Consider the following 19,235-nt stretch of genomic DNA (forward strand, 5'->3'; position numbering starts at 1 on the left):
GGTTTGAAGAAAGGATTCAGCAATTAGAAGCTGGCTGGAAGAGCAGACCACATGCTCAGTGTCATTATCTGAAGTCCTCTGCTTGGGAAAAGTCAAAGTAGTGCTAATAATAAGGTGACCGGTATATGTATATATATAAAGCATGTATATGGTTATTATCATAACATGTATTATAAATTGAAATTTATCCCTTGGTAGGTGCTGTGGTAAGGGCTCCACATAAACTAACTCAACTAATCCTGATAATAACCCTGCAAGTTAGATACCATCATTCCCATTTTCTTGGGGCACAAAACTACTGTGTGATTTGCCTAATGTCATACAACTGGTGGTAAAGCCAGGATTCAAACCCAGGCAGTCAGAGTGTAGAATCCTTGCTTTTCACTGGTACGTTAGATTGTCATTGATCTGGTTCAGAGATCTGACGGTAACTTTCAGTCTCTATTCAGAGGGGGAGACTGCCTCCTGGGCCGGATCTTTAAGGTCACGCCTCCTCTGGTTTGCGCTCTCCACTCCAACCCTTCAATGCATAGGTGAGCCCTTTTATTTAACCTCCTTTGGACAAACTTCTTTCCCATTTCCAGCTGGATCCTTGGCCACTTGGCCAGCAACTCCATGGGGTTTGCCTTTAAAAATACCATCTCTTGTCCCTTCTCCCCTCGACTTCTAGTCAGCCCACTGCAGTCCCCTTTCAACTCTGTGTCATATTTCCTCCAACAGCCTCCATGACTCCTCACATCTCTCCTGTTCTCTACCAAGTACAACAGCCCTGGATGCCAATCTCAGCCACACCACTGCCCAAACCCTGTAGGGAACACAGGACACATATGCGTGTTGACAGATAATCATCGTGTGCATCACTTTCTTTACCAACCTCTAAATCGCTCAGATAACAGTTGAATATAAAAATACCCAACCCTACAGTAGGCACAAGATTAGCCATTTTAAGGACCTGCATGTGAGCATGTTATCTTGAGGAGAAGAAAGAGCAGAAGCCCAGGTGAGAAGCAAGTACATCAGTTCCATTCCTCTGTCCTGTGAGATGTCTGCTTGGTACTCCCCAGGGTATAGCTGATGGCAACAATGGAGCCTACTTTGAACAAATTTAGAGCTATGAAATAAGTCATCGTAGGTTACCTACAGAATCACAGCATTTAATCCAAATCTTCTACGGAGATATATATATATATATTTAATATAAACAAATGTTTTACATATTTATATAAACATAAATGTAATATGTTAGAGATAAAGATAAACTATATTTAAATAAATATATATAATTTAAATACAAATATATGTATAAGTATAAAAATATAAATATATACATTTAAATATAAATACAAAAACATTTATATGTATATTAAAAAATTAGTAAAAGCAAGTAGCTCTGACTTAAAAGACTCTAGAGGTCATGTCCTCCAATTTTTAATCCATAATATATTTTTTTATAAAAATAAAAATATACAGCTATGGTATATGGTGACAGGCCTTATTTTTAGAATTTTCTCTTTTGGGGGAAGGTCTATCAAATTTGGGGTGCTAATAACTATGTTGGTACTACTTGCACTTAATTTTCCATAATTAGCGGTAATTTTTCAGAGGAGTTCAGAAAATATCCTCATTGTTCACCATTCTGGGGAGTAGACCAAATTTCTTAAACAAGCGTCTAATAAGTACTTATCATCTTCTCGGGAGATGCATAGATTTCTAGAGCAAGTTTGCCAACAAGAATCCCTGTTAAATAAGTAATCTTAAAATTCCTTTAGGCTGTTGTGATCTATCATTTGAAAAGCTCTATAGATTCAACCAAATGAAGAAAGCTCATTATGATCACCATATTCAAAGCTTGAAATAGCTTTCGTTGTTATGAGTTTAAAAGAACACGCCATAGTCTAATTTTAACTGAACTCCCAGAGCAACTGTCTGCCGAGGGCATTTAAGAACCAGTGTGTACCGTGGGGAGGCACCATGCTGCAGCTTGGTCTCTGGAATCAGACAGACCAGCGTTTGAAAACAGTCAGCTGCCTCTTAGGAGCTATCTGACTTTGCACGACTGCTTTCATCACCCTGGACTTCAGACTCCCTATATGAGGGTACGGATAATAATGGCAGTTATTATTTAAATACATTGATATTCATTCTTCAGATACAGTCTCTCTGTATCTGAACATAAACACATTTCAAGCTTCTGGAATAATAGGAATAGTTAATTAAAAAGAAATGATTCCCCCATAAGGCACCTGTCATAATGTCTTGAACAGATGAGGGAATCAAAACTACATTTTTCAGTTCACAACTTGCTTCCCATTGCAATATGGCCATCCAGTTTCCAAAAAAGGAATAAAAAGGGGTTTTAATATAGTTGTTACAGGGCCTACCCAAGTGCATTGTTTCTTTATTTCAAGAATCACTTTGCTCACAGATTAACCTACAGAATCATTTTGGAATCCAGAGCAACGTGCTTTACTCCAGTGGTGGGTGACTTTCCCTGCCTTTCTCTCCTGCTTTACCAATGAGATCTGGTAGGTTTCTGTGCCTTATCCACTCACAGTTGTAAGCACATTCCTTAGCCAGCAATCTGACGTTAAGTGTAATATCAGCATGCCTGTCCCAAGCCACCCTCCAGGGGACGTCACCAAATATGTGGGACATGGGAAAAGAGAGCGGTGGTCTGAATTTGGTAAATTTGATCTTCAGAAGAATCAGCTCACTTGCAAAGATTCTTCCCTCCTTTTCATCAGCAAATTACTGATACAGTAATTTGATACAAGGATACAGCTTGACCCTTATCAAAACAAGAAATTCTTTAAAACATATAAAAAGGAGTAATGAATAACTTCAAGGAGAAATTATTTTTATAATAAATTCTCAATTTAAACCATGCCAAGCCCATTGTAAAACGAGTAAAAGTTTGTGAAGGTTTTTATAATGCTTTTGCTTTTCAAATGTTTATTCAAAGCTGCTCTCATTGTTTTTATAATTACAACTTTAATTCCTAAACCATAGTATTTTCTTCCTTCTGTCAAATGTATAAATATTTTCTCTCCCTCAAAACAACAAATTTCAGCATGAACGTTTATTATCCAGTAATCACAAAGTCTATGTTTCCTTAAAGATCACCAAATATATGACTTAAACACATTTCCTGGGGCCAGCCCCGTGGCCAAGAGGTTAAGTTCGTGCGCTCCGCCTCAGCAGCCCCGGGTTTGGTGGGTTCGGATTCTGGGCGCAGACATGGCATAGCATCAGGCCATGCTGAGATGGCGTCCCATATAGCACAACCAGAGGCACTCACAGCTAGGATACACAATTATGTCCCTGGGGGCTTTTGGGAGAAGAAGGAGAAAAAAGATTGGCAACAGATGTTAACGCAGGTGCCAATCTTTAAAAAAAAAAAAAAAAACATGTTTCCTGATCAAAGTATAATTTTCATTCCTAAGACAAAGAACAGATAAATAAGATCATTTAAGTAGGGCCAATAAATTAATGGTTAATAGCAACTTAATTTCCTTCCAAGTGTCTCAGCAAGGCTAACTACTAAAACTGAGATGCAGGGTTTGGTTTTGAATCAAAATAAAACTAACTAGTCCTATGATTTTGGGAAGTGACTTAACCTCTGTGGTTAATTTCCTGATCTGTTAAAAAAAAAAAAAAAAAGTGACAGATGATCTCCAAAGTTCCTTTAAGTTCTAAAACTCTATGATGCCACTACTGAAAGTGAAGTGAGCACATATGAACGTGTTCAGACACAAGTATAGAGACGTGCTGGATGCGTTCTGCATCACGGGGAGCACTTCCCAAAACAGTGTGGCACATGCACACATGGCAGTGGTGTGCGAGAGCGAGCTCGTATCGGCCCACTAGAGCTCGTAACAGATATATTTTTGTTTTATTGTGTAATTTAATATACGTGTGTATATAAATGGTTTTTGCATACAGAGAATATATAACTAGTACAGCTATATCCCCAAACTCATGGAAAAATACAAAGTTTATCTGAATTTTTCAAGTCAAAAAAGTGGTCATAAACTTATCTCTTCATTAGTCAGCAAATTCTGTCAATTGTACTTGTTAACTCTCAGATTTACCCTTCTCTATCTCCACAGCCACCGTTTTAAATCAGGACTTAATAATTTATCATCTGAAAAAGTGCAACACTCTCTTGGCTGGAACCCCCCTTCAGATTCACCCCCATGTCAACCCAACTTCCACACTGTACCAATTTTCTTTCTAGAATCGCTTGAAATCCTTCAGTGGCTCTCCATCACTTAAAGGATTCTGTCAAATGCCTTAGATTGGCCTAAAAGGTTCTTCGGGATTTGGTCCCTGCCTACATGTCCAGCCTCATCTCCCACCACACTCTGCAACTGAGCCATAGTCCTCAGAGGTTCCAGAGTACATGATTTCTTTCATGCTCCTAAGATTTTTCATGTCCTCTTCCCGTGCATGGAAGTCTCCTGCCAAAACTCTTTCATTCATCCTCTAAAATTTAGACAAAAATCTCTTCCCCTTATAAAGCCTTCCTTTCTTACATCTCCCAGATAGCGTTAGACACCTTCTCCAAAAATAGCCCAGCCTATTTCCACAGCTTTAACATAGGAACTTCCTAACTTACAAGAACTCAATTTGTAGCCCAGGCCTCTCTTTCTGCAGTCACTCCTATCATCAATTCAAACAACAAGGTAAGTAACAAGCTCATTTTCATGACTGCCTAACAACCTTAACTGACACAAAACCAATGTTGATCCCTTCCCAATCCACTAAGGCTAAGCCCCTCCAATCCATAGCGAGGAGGTTAACGCCACGGGCCATTAATCAGGTTAAAAAGGAACTGATTGCCTGAGTCTATGATGGGATGCTGTGAATTCATCTCTCTCTGAACCTGGAAGAATTTTGTCCAAGGCATTGTCTGTCTTTAAAATTTTAACAACAAGCTCAGTTGAGGCATTAAATAAGGACCTTCCAGTGCCGACAGAGGATGCTTTCATCTCTTCAAGGAGAGAACTCCGTGGCCTACAGTCAGAGTTCTGGGATGAATTATAAGTACTGATAGAGAAGCATGAAATACTTTTACAGAAAATTTAGCAGAAATCATTGAAAAGCGAGATTATTGTTTATAACAGGAGTTTAACCTCCAATGAAAAGTGAACAAGGCATCATGGAAAAAGATGCCATGAAAGAGCTTCCTTACCCAACATTTATCATTCAAAGACCTTCAGAGGCATTCTGCATATTGAATCAGTGATGGGAATTTTCCAAAGAGATAACTCCAACTTTGACTGTAGTTTGAAGGTCCTTGGGCCAAAAAAAAAAAAAAAGAAAAAAAAGAAAGAAAGAAAGCAAAGCAAAGCAAAGAGAAGAAAAATGAAAAAAAGTCTGGGCTTACTACAAGAAAGAATCATTTTCTGTACAATGATCGTTAGATTGAACCCATGCAGAAAAATTTCTCCCCAAAGGATATTTACAATGTAGATTTTACACTCTTTGTTTTTCATACATAGTATTTTTAAAGGTATGCATTTGGGTTTAATTTCTATAATCAATTTTTATATTTTTTAGTGTGTGAAAAGAGATTTCAGGAATGGAAAAACAGCTGATCACTTATGAGTTTGACTTGAAATAGTTTGACTTGAGACCAGGCCTAAAATAGTAACTCCATTTCCTCCTTTTTAAATTAGATAATTTTTCCACCACAATTTTATGTTTCTGATATCTGGGAGTATCTTACTCTACATGTCAAAAGAAATTCACCAGCTTCCCAGAAGAGATGTGGTCACGACAGGACCACCATTGCCTGTGTATGTGGGAATTTGGCAGTGCCTAGGTGGTGAATGTTCATCTGGCAGTATGTTCATCTGTGGTATTGTAGGCATTCAACCAAAATTCTCACTTAAAGTGTTCTCAATAACATGTGATACTGCATTGAAACAAAGAATAACCGTTTTGGTGAGAAAGTACTGATAGCTGCAGAATATATAACATTACAGAGACGCAAGCATTTATCAGTGGCAGAGGTTTATCCTTTTTTTGTTTTGTAAATCAACAACAAAGTGGATCTAGGGAGGGAAGATACCTCCAAACAGATAAAACCATGTTTTGCTTTGTTCAGCGGGCGAAAGGATTGCTCTCACCAACTGTTAAAAAAAGGAGAAGTGCCAAATTTCTCAGGATTGATCACAGAATTTTAAAGTAAGGGAAGGCCGGTTGGACTGATCCATGTATCAAGGCGTCAAACATTTGCCACAAGTTCTCAGCTCACACGCTGTATTTCTAACCTGAATGGAGGAGAGCTGTGTACCAAGAAGGAAGGATTTCTCATTGTCTGAATTCTAAATAGCTTTATATGGGTTTCATCAGGAATTTTACTGGTTCAGAAAACCACCAGCGATAGAACCTTGATTATAAACCACCAAAATGGTGTAAAACAAACCTTAAGGTGATGAATCTGATGTGGTGCTGACATGTTAGCCTGCTTTAGGCGTTCACATTTCTTAGTCTGGCCCTGTTGACATACAACAGGCACCCAGCAAATATTTTTTTAGTTAATTTGAATTGTGTCTTCTATACTAGGCTATGTGTACTAGAGGCACAGAGATTTTTGGCTATTTCTTTTTTCATGTCGTACTCAGCACCTGACATATAGTAGCCATGCGGTAAATGCGGAATACATGAATGATTAGTCTGCGTTATGTTTACTATACAATGTTAAATGCTTTAATAAGTAACCACTAAATTTTGCATAAGGAACAACTGGAAAAATATGATTAGGTGATAATAATAGATGGTCAAGATAAACATTGTTATACACAGGATTTATCTCAGCTATCAGTTAACAGTAAGAACAATGAAAGTAAATAAGCTAATGTCTTTGCTTTCCTATTGCAACACATTTTCATTTAACATCTTCGAGAGTATTCTTAAACCACTTGTATTCCAGAAATGTCTTCCAAAACTTCAAAATAAAAATGCTTTTCATACCACCTTTCAAAATCACTAAAATTCATCAAAGAAAAGTATTGGAGTGACTCTGCTATTCTAACCTTTTAACTAAGTAAGCCCGTGTTAACTTGCCTCAGAGGCATCCTTAGGCAAGACAAGGACAAGACTGGTAAAGTAGAATACCAATTCGAAAGAAAATCTTAGTAAAAATTATGTTATCCACTGGATAGTGAATTAAAGAGTCTGTATATTTAGGTTCTTAGGTCTCACGCAAGATATTCAGGTCTCATCTCTGAGCGAACTAACAGGAAGAGGGCCAGTTTCAGACAGAAGAATGGGGTTTCCTTCCAGATCTGGCCCTCATTATCTCCATGATTTAGGCTGTATCACTTAACTTCTGTGTGTCTCATTTTCTTAAGCTATAAAATAAACTAAGTGGACTGGATAATTTCTTAAGTTCAAACAGCAGATCTGGAATCAGAGCATGTGGGTGCGCTACAGCTCAATGGTTTATGTTGACCTTAGACAAGTGTTTATTTTTTGAGACAGGACTTAAAAACTTACACTACTTATTTCTCAGGGCTGTGGGGAAAACCGAAGGAGATCAACTCCATGAAAAGACTGTAAAAATGGCGAGGAATTATGATGATGATGCTCTCACTGTACATTTCAGAAAATATTGGCACAAAATTAAAAGGGAACAAAAAAAAACATATCCCATAGGATTTAGGATCAAATGCCACCCCCTTATCCTCAAAAAAAAAAAAAGAATATAAACTCTAAAATGTTTTATGACTGTGACAAAGCTGAAGACAAGAATTTCTAACCTAATTAATCATAACAAATTAGGACAATATTGGTGTACTCTTGTAAAGAAACCCTGCCAAAGCACATACAAGGGTTATTTTTGAGGAAACAAGTTATAAGGAAAGCCTCTCTCATAGGATACAATATTCAACATTTTTTCTATTATGAATTAATTTGTGTATATTTGTGTATTATGAAAATTTTAAGATACAGAAAAGTATTAATGTGAAAATAACATTACTCATATTCATACACAGGAGAGATAATCACTATTAACATTTTAGTAAACTATATACTCTTCTAGTTTTCTAAGTTAATTCACGCATACAAAGGTTTTTAGAAAATTGCTTACCTAAAAAGCAGGTTTCTACCTTTATATTTAATATTTATTATAAATACAGCCATGCACCTTATAACAACAATGATGGACTGCGTATATGATGGTGGTCCCATAAGATTAACCCATATAGCCTATGGGTTATAGTAGTACACACCTATGGGTGTGTAGTAGGCTTACCATCCAGGTCTGTGTAAGTGCACGCTACGATGTCACACAACGACAAAATCGCCTAACAATGCATTTCTCAGGACATATCCCTATTGTTGAGTGATTCATGACCGTAGCTCCTATATTATTAAATATTTGTAGAACAAGATTTTTAAAGGCTAAATAACATTCCACTGTATAGCTATATCATAGTTTCTTTTTCATACTATTGCAGGAATTTTGTTTCTATTTTTTTTAAATTTTAAATAATGAAGTATACAAACCTTTGACAATACATTTTATTTTTCCTCCGGCTTTATTGAGATATAATTGACACATAACATTGTTTAAGTTTAAGGTGTACGACATGTTGATTTGATACACTTGTATATTGCAAAATGATTACCACTGCACCATCAGTTACCACCTCCATCCTGTCATGTAATTACCATTTTTTTTAATGATAAGAACATTTAAGATCTACTCTCTTGGCATCATTCAAGTATATGATACAGTATTATTAGCTATAATCACCATACTGTACATTAGATCCCCAGAACTGGTTAATTTTGTAACTAGAAGTTTATATCCTTTGACCAATATTTCCCGATTTCTCCCACCCCACCCCCAAGCCCTGGTAACCACCATTCTACTCTCTATTTCTCTGAGTTCGACATTTTTAGCATATCTTGCATTTTAAGATGCATTTCAGGACTGGGATAATTGAATTAAGGGCACAAACATCAAGGCCATAATTCCAAATAACATCAAAGGAAAGGTACATCTCTCCATCAGCGTACTAGAGAGCTCTCATCCCACAACACCCCTGGTGGCACTGAGCATAATCAGGCTATTAGGTTTCATTCCAAAGGTATCATGTTACTTTCAATTTTCCCATTGATTATTAGTGAGGATATTTTGTATGTTTGTTGGTTACATTTTTCAACTTTTGGAATTAATCTATTCACGTCCTTGCCAATTTTTTGCTATGGGTTTTAATATTTTTCTAATTGACCTACAAGAGCTCTTTAAATGTTAAGGCTATTAACTCCATGCTATGTTTTCTACCAATATTTTTTACGCAGTTTGTAACTAGTCCTTTACTTTCTTTATGGTTTTTTAATAAAAAAGTTTTAAACTTTCATGTAATCAAATCTTTCAATTTATTCCCTTTTAACTTTTTTCCAGGGTGTTCATGCTTAGAAGCTCTTTCCCATTCTATACTCAGTTAAATAGATGTTTGTATGCATTTTCTTTTGGGAATTTTTTCTACTCATCTGGAATTTATTTTGGTGTGTGAGCATTCAGTGGGGGTTTGAATTATTTTTTCATTTATTTAAAAAATATCCTTGCATATTTTATTGAATAATCTTTTCTCAACCTATTTATTATGGAACCTTTTCTATATTATATTTTCAATATGTATCAGAGTATTTTCTGAAATATCTATACAGTTCCATCGATGTGAAAGCCTTTGAAAAATTTCCACACTAAAAAATTTCCACACTAAACTCAATTACATGAATAGAATAATAAGAGAATTGAGAATAATGTTTTCTCATGATTTCTGACTTGATCTGAACAGAAATGAACAGTACTTATATTAACCATAATTAAATTATAATTGTGAAGTGGAAATGCACAGTGAAACTTTCAAATCTGAAAATTACGCTTATTTCTAGTTGTTGAATGTCAGCTGATTCAGATAACCTTAGGCAATAATGCCTCTGGCAGTCTGAGAATACAGACATGTCAGTTGAACATTTTTGTGGGTGAAATGGAATGAAGTTTAGGAAAACATAATAAACCTGAGCCTTCTTCTCTGTAAATATTGACTCAGAGAGGGGCTAGAGTTGAGACATGAGGTACAACACAGGGGGCTGAAAACAGGAAGGTGGAGAAGAAGCCTACGGCCTGAAGACTTGCACCGCCACGTTCTTCCTGTCCACTGTACACATTACCAAGACACTGAAAACCGGCAAGGGTAAAGAGAAGATCCTCAAAGTTTTCAGAAAAAAAAAAATAAGGATTTTCAAAATAAGAATAAAATTGCATCTTTTTCGTGTTCTCAATTACAGCACTGGAAGCCTTCAACATTTTCAGAGAATGTTACTGTTAATCTGAATTTCTATTTCTAGCCAATCTATCATAAAATGTAAGGAATCAAACATTGTACTTCCCACGTATACTTTCTCAGGAAGCAACTGAGAAGGCGCTCCAGGAGAAATGACAGAGTAAATTAAGAAAGACACGAAATCATTAATCCAAGGAAAATGAAAAGTTAAGAAAGAAAAAATCAAAATACACCACTTGGTTCTGCAGTAAATAATATTTATATAATCATTGATTAAAACACTGATGACTGATTTTATAGAAAATGTGATATATCTATACTGGGAGGATACGAAGGATGACCTTGTACATTGGGAGGTAATGGTATAAAAGAGGTGTAGCTGCATCTACCACAATGTGAAGTCACCTGGTTTAAGTACATTATTTAAAAATGTGGATAGCAATACCAGGAGCAGCAGCTAAAACTGATGATAATGGCTGACACAGAGTGTTCCTGGGAGGAGTGGAAAAGGAAAGTCTTCCTTTTTATTATGAGCCATTTCCTATTATACGATGTCTAAAACTTTTATGTTAAAGATAAAATTTGATTTAAAAAGAAATGATATCAAAGCAAGGAGAGGGAAAGAAATGATGAAGATTAGAGCAGAAATGAATGAAAAAGAGACCAGAAAAACAATAGAGAAAATCAATGAAACCAAAAGTTGGTTCATTGAAAAGAACAATGAAATTGAGAAATCTTTCACCAGACTAAACAAGAAAAAGAGAGAGGGAGAAAATGAATTCACTAAAATCAGGAATAAAAGAGGCGACATCACTATTGACTTTACAGAAATAAAAAGGATTGTAAGAAAATACTATAAACAATACCAACAAACTAGACAATCAAGATAAAATGGGCAAATTCCTAGAAGGACAAAGTACTGAAACCGACTCAAGAAGAAATCGAAAATCTGAACAGACCCATAACAAGTAAACAGATTAAATTAGTAATCAAAAAACTGCCCACAAAGGAAATCCCAGGTCCAGATGACTTCACTGGTGAATTCTACAAAATGTTTAAAGAATTAGCATCAATCCTTCACAAATGCTTCCAAAAATTAGATGAAGAGGGACTTTCCAATACATTCTTTGAGGTCAGTATACCAAAACTAGACAAATACAACCGAAGAAACAAAAACTACACAAATATCGCAAATACAGACACAAAAACTGGAAACAAAATACTAGTAGATTGGAATCCAGCAACATACTAAAAGGATTACACACCACGACCAAGCAGGATTTAACCCTTTAATGCAAGTTTGGTACAATATACAAAAATCAATCAATGTAATACACCATATTAATAGAATAAAGGGAAAAACCACATGATCATCTCAATAGATGCAGTAAGATCATTTGACAACTTCTGACATCCTTTCATGATTAAAAAACTCAACAAACTAGGAATAAAAGGGATTATCTTCAACCTGATAAATACCATCTATAAAAAACTGATGGTTAACATCATAATTATTGGAAAAAAATGAAAGTTTTCCCTCTAAGATTATGAACAAGACAAAAATTCTGCTTTTGCCACTTTTATTCAACATTGTATTGACGGTTCTAGCCAGGACAATCAGGTAAGAAAGAGAAACATGAGGCATCCATATTGAAAAGGAAGAAGTAAAAATATTTCTATCTGCAGATGATACAATCTCGTATATAGAGAATACTAAGAAACCCAGAAGAAAATTACCAGAACTAATAAATAAATCCAGCAGGGTTACAGAATAAAAGACCAGTATACAAAAATAAGTTGTTTTCTATAATAAATAATCTGAGAATAAAATAAAGAAAATAATTCCATTCACAATAGTACCAATAAGAATAAGACACTTAGGAATAATGTTAGTGAAAGAAATGCAAGATTTGTACATGACAAAATACAAAACATTGTCTAAAAAAACTAAAGATCAAAATAAATGGAAAGAAATCCCATGTTCACGGATTAGAAGACAATATTGGTAAGATGGCAATAATACCCAAATGGACCTACAGATTCCACACAATATGTATCAAAATTCTAACTGGGCATTTCCCAGAAATTTACCAGTTGATCCTAAAGTTCAAATAGAACTGCAAGGGATTAAGAGGGTCAAAATAATCTTGATAAAAATAACAAAAGTGGACTTGCAGGTGCTGATTTCAAAGCTTACTATAAATTTACAGTGATCAAGACACTGTGACAGTGCCATAAGGACCGACATACAGATTAGTGGAATAGAACTGAGAGTCCAGAAATAAACTTTCACCTTAGGGTTAATTAATTTTTGACAGAGGAGCCAGGACAATTTGATGAGGAAAGAGGACTTTTCAACAAAGGGTGTTCAGTCAAGTGGATATCCACACGTAAAAGAATAAAGTTGGACCCCTACCTCACACCACATATGAAAATTAACTCAAAATGAAACAAAGACTTAAACGTAACAAGTGAAACTATAAAACTCTTAAAAGAAAACACAGAGGTAAATATTCATGACCTTGTATTTGGCAATGCTTTCTTAAATACAACAAAAAGAATAAGCAAAAAAAGAAAAGAAATAAACTGGACTTCACCAAAATTAAAAATTTTGTGCAACAAAGGATGCCACCAAGAAAGTAAAAAGGCAGGGAAACAAAAGGAAAAATAAACAAATGGGACTACATCAAACTAAAAAGCTTCTGCACAGCAAAGGAAACCATCAACAAAATGAAAAAACAGCCTAACAATTGGGATAAAAAATATTTGCAAATCATATATCTGATAAGGGGTTAATATCCAGAATATATAAAGAACTCATACAACTCAACAGCAACAAAACGAACAACCCAACCAAAAAATGGGCAGAGGATCTGAACAGATATTTTCCAAAGAAGATAGACAGATGGCCATCAAGTACATGAAAAAATGTTTACCATCACTAATTTATTAGGGAAATGCAAATCAAAACTACAATGAGATATCACTTTACGCCTATCAGAATGGCTAATACTAAAAAGACAAAAAAACAAGTACTGGAGAGGATGTGGAGAAAAAGGAACCCTCTTATACTGCTGGTGGGAATGTAAACTGGCACAGCCACTGTGAAAAAGAGTATGGAGATTCTTCAAAATATTAATAATTGCACTACCATCTGATCCAGCTATTTCATTTCCGGTTATTTTTCCAAAGAACATGAAAACACTAATTCAAAAAGACTTATGCATCCCTATGTTCACTGCAGCATTATTCACAATAGCCAAGACCTGGAAACAACCTAAGTGCCCATCAATGGATGAATGGATAAAGAAGATGTGATATATGTATACATATATATACACACATACAAACACACAATGGAATATTACCCAGCCACAAAAAAGATGAAATCTGGCCTTTTGTGACAACATAGATGAAACCTAAAGGCATTATGCTAAGTGAAATAAGTCAGATGGAGAAAGCCAAATACTATATGATTTCACTCACATGTGGGAGATTAAAAAAAAAAACCATAGATACAGAGAATAGATTGGTGGTTACCACAGGGGAAGGAGGGAGGTGGGGTGAAAGGAGTAAAAGGGCATATGTGCACAGTGATGGATGGTAATTAATCTTAGGGTGGTGAACACGATGTAGTCTACACAGAAATCGAAATATAATGAAGTACACCTGTAATTTACATAACGTTATAAATCAATGCTACCTCAATAAAAATTAATTAAATTTAAAAACGAAAGTAAAAAGACAACCCACAGAACAGGAGGAAATATTTGCAAATCCTGTATTTGATAAGAGACTTATACCCAATATATATGTAGAACTCTTATAACAATAAAAGATATATAGCCCAATTTAAAAATGGGCAAAGGATTTGAACAAATGTTTATTCAAAGAAGACATACAAACAGCTAATCAGTACAGGAAAAGAGGTTCAACATCATTGTTCATTAGGAAAACGCAAATAAAAACCATAATGAGATACCACTGGAACCACACTAGGATGGCTAAAATAAAAAAGACAGCCAGCAATAAGTGTTGACGAAGATGTGGAGAAACTGAAACCTCATATATCGCTGGTGAGAATGCAAAACATTGTAGCCACTTAGGAAAACAGTTTGGCAATTCCTCAAAATGTCAAACATTGAGTTACTGTATGACCCAGACCATTTCTAAGTGTATACCCAAGAGAATTTAAAACAAATGTCCACACAAAAAAACATGTACACAAAAGTCCCTGGGAGCATTATTCATAATTGGCAAAAGGGGAAAAAACAAATGTCCATCAACAGATGGATGGCTAAATAAAACATGGTATGTCCATACAATGGAATATCATTCAGTCATAAATAGGAAAGAAGTATCGTTCACGCCATAACATGAACCTGTCATGCATGAACCTTAAAAACATGCTAAGTTAAAAAAGCCAGGCACAAAAGGCTACATGTTGTATAATTTCATTTATATGAAATGTCCAGAACAGGCAAATCCACAGAGACAGGAAACAGATTAGTGTTGCCTATGGATGGAGAAATGGGGAGTGACTGCTAATGGGTGCGGGGTGTCTTTTGGGGGTGATGAAAATGTTCCAAAATTTTTTATGGTGATGGCACAACTCTGAATATACTGAAAATCACTTAATTGTATACTTTAAAGGGGTGTATTTTCCGGTATGTGAATTATACTTTAATGAAACTGTTATTAAAAAAATTGAAATATATTCTAGAAGGCTGTAGGTAAGGTAATAGCAGATAAACATAATCATTATGAAGAACAGTCAGGAGTGTTTTTAGGTTATCTGTTTTCTTGAGAATGATGTTATAGTGGACAAAAAGTGGTATTTTGTTGCTTGAAGCATCCAGAGAATAGAGCTAAATTAGCATTTTTTAATGCAGCCATCCCTCAATGCTTCATTAAAAAGAACGCAGTAGGTGGCCCAAGGAAACTATAAAGCCTCAAACTGCAACCCAATTTCAATTAAACCAAAGTTTAATTTCTGCGTATTATATGCAACTTTGAGCCCAGGGACAGAATAATTTTTCTTTCGCAACGTACAGCTTCTCTTACCTGCCTGAGGACTCATTTAGATGAAAGAAAACACATTAAATTATTGATGTAATGATTAATTGAAAGTCCTCTTAAATTATCTAGCATATTTATAGCAAAGCCCTTTGGCCCTGTGCAGGCAAAACTACAACTCTTACAAGTACATTCAAAAGCAGCCATGTGTACCTTTTTTTTTTTGGATAAATCACAGTACTGAGGTAAGCAGAATGAAAGCTTAGGATGTCGTCTGGATGGAGGCTGATATTTTTCTTCGCCCCCCTCCCTTAGATCAATATCGAACTGTATTTGGACTGAATCCCCTTAGTATTTCAAGTGAATTCCAGCGCTGCCATGTTGCTGCGTAGAGTGTCCGGGTAGGATTCCTGGTGACATCACCAGCTCTGTCACTAGTGAGCCTGATTTTGGAATAACACAAGTTCCAGCACAAGTCTAACAAAAACCATTTACTCGCCTAATGAAAAACAGACAGCGACCCCGGTGAGAAACGACAAACTCATGGCTGAGTGTCACACTCTGGCAGGTGCATTTTCAGGGAAAGCAAAAGGAACAGGAGACGGGAACGGACAGTAAGAGTGGCAGTGGTCATCATGGGGGGAACAAAGAACAATTTACTAGACTGATATTTTTTATTTTTAGGGCGTTTAAAAGGCTGATTCTAAACCATCCAGACTAGTGATTCTAGAAAGGAAACTTGAAATATATACAGATTGCCAGGCCCCATCTGCAATCAATTTATGCAGAATCTCTGGGCATGAGGCTTGGGCACACCTGATTTTCCCTGTAGCCAGGCTCAAAAACTACTGATCTGAACAGACACACTGCTGTACATTTCTCCCTAGAAGTCAGAAATATTTCATCCTCCCTCTTAGTAACATCTTCCACTATGGTAACAGCCATCAGGTTATTTTATTCCTTCTTTCTCCAACCAAAGATCCTTTAGTAAGGATTAAAATTTATTCCTGTTGGTCCCGGCAGGGGATTGCCCCTCACTTCCCCTCGATTTTTCACTGTCTTTGGTAGATTAGAATCACATGTATGTTTAACTCACAAAAACAACAACAGCCAGAAAGAGTAATTTTTCAGTGAAGTGGGACTCCCCTTTTAACCTAAAGGGCCGCTGTACGAAAAGATGCAATTTCAGAGTTGTCTCCAGCATAGCCATTTGCAAGCTGTTGTATGGGCAGAATTTCTCAACCTCAGCACCACGGACATTTGAGCTAGATAATTCTTTGCTGGAGGGTGCTGTCCTGTGCATTATAGAATGTTTAGCAGCATCTCTTATCTCTACCTACTAGATGCCAGGTATGCCAACAAAGAATGTCTCCAGACATTGTCAGAGGTTCCCCGGGAGCATAGGCAAAATTGCCGTTGGTTGAGAATCACTGGTACATAGGTTTGGAAGAACTCAGCTCATGCCAAAATTATAATATTTATACTGAACCTTCTGTTTACCACAGTGAGTATCATTCATCTGACATTTATACTATGAAAACTATTTCAAATTTGGTTCATGTCTAGCAGTTGAATTATATATAATATCCTCTAGTGCCAAGTATCATTTTCCATTGAAGTCAATTTCTGTGGAACAGTCATAACCCGCTTCCTGCATTGCTTTGGGCAAAAGAGAAAAGTATGACTTGACACACACATTCTGCAATAGATGTCGGGATAAACGGTCCTTGCTTAGCTTTAGAAAAGTTGTTTTGTCTGACTCACATTTTCTGAGTTTACTCTCTGACTAACGCAGCCCTCGGGTTTGGGGAAGCTGAAATGTGTCGCGTTTTTGTTTAAAAGGCCTTTCCTGGAATTGAACACAATATTGTTAGAGAAAACCCAGTGTGGATAAATGGGAGCTGATAAAAATATAAGGTGTGAACATCAAAGTTCAAAGTCAAAAGCATACCACAAAGACCAGGGATTGCCTAACAAAACAAAGGAGACTGAGTCAATTAATCAGAAAATTAGATATTTTAGAGCTGAATTACATGCTCCATGATATTTTTTCTTCCCTTTGCTGGGAAGACATGAACAGACCCTCCAGTTTCAGGAACTTAGCCCAAAGAAAGCCTTTATTGCAGACAAAGGCAGAGACAGTACAGCTAAAAGTGAAAAGTACGTCATGGAAAATGAATATTTTAAAATTCCTTTGGAATTACAAGGCACTGCCCCCTGACTAGTAGCACAAAAATGATGGCCCATCATTATAATTTTGCCCCAGCAAACACACACTATTTGAATTACATTCTGGATAAAGAAGCAACAAGGAAGACCATGTTGACACAGCTCGGGCTCTTATAATGTCATTCTCCACCTTCCTGTGAATATTCCCTTTTTGTACAATGCTAAAGAAATCACATTTTCATTTTTTTGTAGTTCATTAAGGCTCATTGCTGTAGCAACTGCCAAACCAGTCAATTTGTATAAATAATAGAACAAGCTTCTATTGTCTCTCATCTGACACAGTGCCAGCTAGTTGGTCTACCTTTTCCAAGAGGGAAAATACATTTTAAAAATCTTTCTCAAATTTTAATGTCCCTGGAGTTATATACAGTAAATTCTTTTGGAACACTGCACTGAGTGTATGGACTCAAGCACTTATCCCTTTAAATAAGGTCACATAAAGACTACTGATTTCCATGTTGCCATTCGGTAAAGAACAAATGCCATGTGAGCATCTGAAAGCCCAAGTGAATTTGTTTTCCTTCTGATTTTTTAAAACAGTGGCAATTTAGTGACCTCGGCTTTTCTAAATGACTCATCTCCCAGCACATCAATTAATGTTTGCCTATTTCAGATTTCTGGAATCAAACACCCTTCCCCAAAGAGGAAAAAAATGTCCGTGTGCTTCTCGTCTCATAACTTTAGTTCTCAGCTTGTGTTTTGTCTTCCAGCATCATTTGCTACAGGGAGAAGAAAAGGTACAACCTTCTTACCCTGGATACAATTCACAGCACCCAAAATTTACAAAGCAGAAATAATCAATGCTTCAATAAGCCAAGGGTCTGTAGAAAGTAAAGGGGCACACAGCTATAGGGTCATCCTTACAAAGCCATATGGTATGACCTACATGCCTGGAATTCTCCATTAGAGATTTATTCCTTTGAACAGTAACTGATATCTCTGTAGATCCCTTTGCTACTTTAAACGTTTTATTTGGGGATGATTTTAGACTTATGGAAAAGTTGCCAAAATAGTACAAGGGAGTTCTCATGTACCCTTCACTCAACTTCTCCTACTGGAAACTCCCCACATAACCATGATACAGTTGTTAATACTAAGAAATTAACATTTAGATTATACCAGTTTTTCGATAATGTCCTCCCCCTGCCCCATAAGTATCCAATTCAGGATACCACATCACATTTAGTAAGATCCCTTTAAAAAATACAAAAATTTCCAGGCAGTGTAATTTATTAAATTACCAACCAACCCTGTTATGAACTCATTTATTGCATCAATTTTCTTCTGGAAGGAAAAGATAAGGGCAGCATAAAAATCCTGGGCATGTGAGGGTATATACAAGAATTGTGGAGGGAAGGAAATGTTGCCAAGAAAGGAGGCAACAAATCAAACCCAAAAGACGCTCCATTTTGCTGGGCCAGGCCCTGTGCGCCTATGTGTAATTAGCCTCTTCAATTACTACATCTGACAAACTAATTTCATTTGAGGGAGAACAACAAATCATTAATTATGGTAATAAGTCATGGATTAAAATCTCTGTGTGTGGATTCGGCATGCTCCAGGATTCATGCCCTTGGTGAGCTGCCATTTTGCTCCCTCAGCCTTTCTAGCTCCTCATTCCTGGGAGCCCTGTGTGAAGACAGCTCTGATGGCACAGCCCTGGACAGTGCCACTCCCTGC

The 19,235-nt window shown here is 36.4% G+C and overlaps 1 protein-coding gene across 1 annotated transcript in view; it reads right to left on the reverse strand.

Moving 5' to 3' along the window:
- Positions 1–19,235, reverse strand: part of RELN (reelin) — a 461,988-nt gene that overhangs the window by 268,283 nt on the left and 174,470 nt on the right. The window lies entirely within an intron of this gene.

Source organism: Equus quagga, chromosome 8 (genome assembly GCF_021613505.1).
Source record: "Equus quagga isolate Etosha38 chromosome 8, UCLA_HA_Equagga_1.0, whole genome shotgun sequence".
Classification (NCBI taxonomy): domain Eukaryota; kingdom Metazoa; phylum Chordata; class Mammalia; order Perissodactyla; family Equidae; genus Equus; species Equus quagga.